Source organism: Austrofundulus limnaeus, unplaced genomic scaffold (genome assembly GCF_001266775.1).
Source record: "Austrofundulus limnaeus strain Quisiro unplaced genomic scaffold, Austrofundulus_limnaeus-1.0 Scaffold1744, whole genome shotgun sequence".
Taxonomy (NCBI): domain Eukaryota; kingdom Metazoa; phylum Chordata; class Actinopteri; order Cyprinodontiformes; family Rivulidae; genus Austrofundulus; species Austrofundulus limnaeus.
This window is the reverse complement of record NW_013954146.1, coordinates 10,151-13,152: the sequence shown is the minus strand read 5'-3', so window position 1 is coordinate 13,152 and position 3,002 is coordinate 10,151. Positions and strand designations below refer to the sequence as shown.

At 42.3% G+C, this 3,002-nt stretch overlaps 1 pseudogene; it reads left to right on the top strand.

The window, feature by feature from the left end:
* The first annotated feature begins 1,241 nt into the window (after positions 1–1,241).
* The window catches only part of LOC106536249 (synaptic vesicle glycoprotein 2A pseudogene), a 9,546-nt pseudogene continuing 7,785 nt past the window's right edge, over positions 1,242–3,002 (top strand).

Genomic DNA, 3,002 nt, shown 5'->3' with positions numbered 1-3,002 from the left:
TTTATTTTTATTAAAAAAGACAATCACTTTAATAAACAGAAATAAATCCAGGTGGGAGAGATGAAGCATCCCTGAGCAGGTAACATGTAACAATTAACACAAATATACACAAAAACAGTAAAACACACAGAATATAAAATACTTATTAGATAAAAGTACCACACAATGCTTCACAAAAATATAAAATGATAATAATAATATAAGCTGATTGAACGGCTCTTCCAGATTTGACCACCAGGTGGCGACAAATATCCGTTCTCAGTTCCTGAGTTCTGCTCGTCACAATAAGCAGGTTCCTCAGAAAACTTAAGCTCCAAAGCTGTAAATAAGTACAATTTCATATTTTAAAAATCCTATTTTGTAAATTTATTAAATGTTTAAACCAGTGAAGCCCAATCCTGATCCTCCAGCCCCGCTTCAATGCATGTTTGAGATGTTGGACCGAATATTTAGAAATAAAAGCAGAAATATATAGATGGACCAATAAATAAACAAATAAATAAATACACTTAAAACGCACAAATTAAATTAAAAGAGGAGAACTTTACCTCATGTTTGATCATTTAACTGACCTCCATATTTATTTTTCCAGTTTGGTTCCGAAAATTATATATTTTAGCAAATAATTTCTATTTTACTGTTTTAAAAAATGTATAATCGTTTTTATTTTACTTGTACATGCATTTGTGTCTCTTAAATGATTATATTTAATTATTTCAATAAATAAATTTTCCCACAGGTCTTTTTATATCCATGTCCTCCACAGTTCCCCTGCTGCTCAGCGGGTCTTCAAGTTCTGCAGAAGCCTGTCAATCACTCAGTAACTCAACCCAGGTGTGTGAAAGAAGAGGAACTGTTTCTGTGTGTGAGCTTTGCAAATCGTTCTGTTTGGATTTATTTCACATATGTGTATATGTGTGATCATGAGCAGAGGTCAGTTTATTTGCATCACATCTGTACAAAATGAAAAGGCTTGCATTCTTTTTCCCACCAGGGGCATCCTCGTGAACTCTAATGGAGCCAATTACAGGCACGAGCCGGAACACGTGCGCGCGGAGGATCCTGGAGCTGATCGAGACTTGAGTTTCAGTTAATCAGCTTGAATCAGGATGGAGAATTAAAAACATCTCTTGTTTCTAAGGCGCGGGATGGAGGGATGGAGGAGTGATGGAGGAGTGATGGAGGGATGGAGGAGGGATGGAGGAGTGATTGAGGGATGGAGGAGTGGAGGAGGGGAGGGGAGGGGTGGTCTCTCCACGCAGGAAGGATGCTGTAGTAAAGTGAAGGGGGAGGAGACAGCGCGTCTCCCTGCTACGTCAGTGTTCCTGAGAGGAGCGCAGGAACCGGGTGACTCCCTGCAGCTGAAACAAGCCTCCCGAACATGAACTGACCTTCTCAGCAGCAAAGGTAAGAACCTCATCAGCCTTTCTTTATTCACGCTTTTACAGTTTGGACCAGTTTTATGAGCAGAGTCTGAAACATCCGTCTTTTGGAAACGTTAAAGACGCGCAGGAGACGTCAGGAAGATTTCTGGGACCAAAATGGACCCTTAATAAAGACCACTGGACCTGCGCTACTCGATGACCCCTAAACCGGGTCCGGGACGGGTTCGGACGGGTTCAGGGACAAACCTGAGAAAATATTTGGTTTGAAAAGTCAGAAAACTGCAGATATTTTTTGGCTGCGTTTCGATGCAAAATGCGCCCTGTGGTCTGTTCTTCTTCCTTTGCGCTGAGAACAAACATCATCATCATCATCATCATCATCATCATCATCATCATCATCATCATCATCATCATCATCACCACCACCACCATCATCCTCCATCCGTGCGCAGAGGAGCACAGGAGGGAGGATGGAGGAGACGCGGTGTTCTGCTCGAACAAACAGCTTCAGATGAAAAAACGTCTCGTTTTGTCCTTGCTGCTGCTGCTCCGTGTTTTCTCAGTTTCAGCTCAGCTGCAGTTTCCTGTGAGCCACAGCCATCAGAAGTCCTCCTCTGATGTTACTGTAAGGAGTCAGTTTAAAATGTGCTCCTGGAGCAGGAGATCCTGCGTCGTGCGTCAAAGTGACCTTGTGGAAACCCAGCGGGGAGGCAGAGCTTCCTGTTTGCTCTGTCTGTCATGGCAGTGATGCTGGGAGGTGTTTGCTGCTGTTTGTGGAATAAAACGAGGTGTAAGAGCAGATCAGAGCTGCAGGCTGATTAATCTGATGCATGTTACAAGCTGTGGCAGCCATCACTGCAGCCTCCTCATCAACATGACACAGCTCTCTGCAGACATGATGGGCTGTTTGTGGCTTGGTGTTCCTGCTGCAGCCAGCTGAAGCTTCGTAGAAAGTTTCTCTCTTCCTGTTTGCAGCTTTTCTTCTCCTCATTAATCCTGTTAGATGCAGTTTGGATTGGATGTTTTCTCTGAAGCACAGATTAGGATTAATAGTTTTGGAAGAATCCACGGCGGGACTCCGGTGCTGCAGCAGGTGATGGCTGCTGGTGCTGCAGCTGCTCAGAACTGGTGAGAAGGTTTCAGCTTCACTTCCTGCCTGCAGCCTTTCTGAGTGGAGTGCTTAATGTGCAGCTGTGGGTTTTCTCCAGGTATCTCCCCCCTCACTGTCTAAAAACATGAATTAGGTTAACGGGTTGTTTAATGTCCAAATGAAGATTGGTCCACATTTAGGAGCAGTAAACACTGGTAATAAATCTAAACATTATGTTATATCATCAAAACATAGATCTAAATCTGAAGAACTCTAAAACAATTGTTTTTTTGCAAAAGCCACGCCCCCTTAGTTACAATACGCCTGTTAAAGGGATCCAGGATTAGTTGTAACATTAGACTTTATTTGATAAACATATTTTAACTGTAAAATAAAGACTGTAAAAATACTGTAGGCTGAACAGGGAAATATAAATGTGTCGAAAAGAAAAAATAGTATAGGTCTTCTGGATGGGTTCTTCTTTAATGAAACGTTTCGTCTCTCCTCCAAGAGACTTCTTCAGTCTG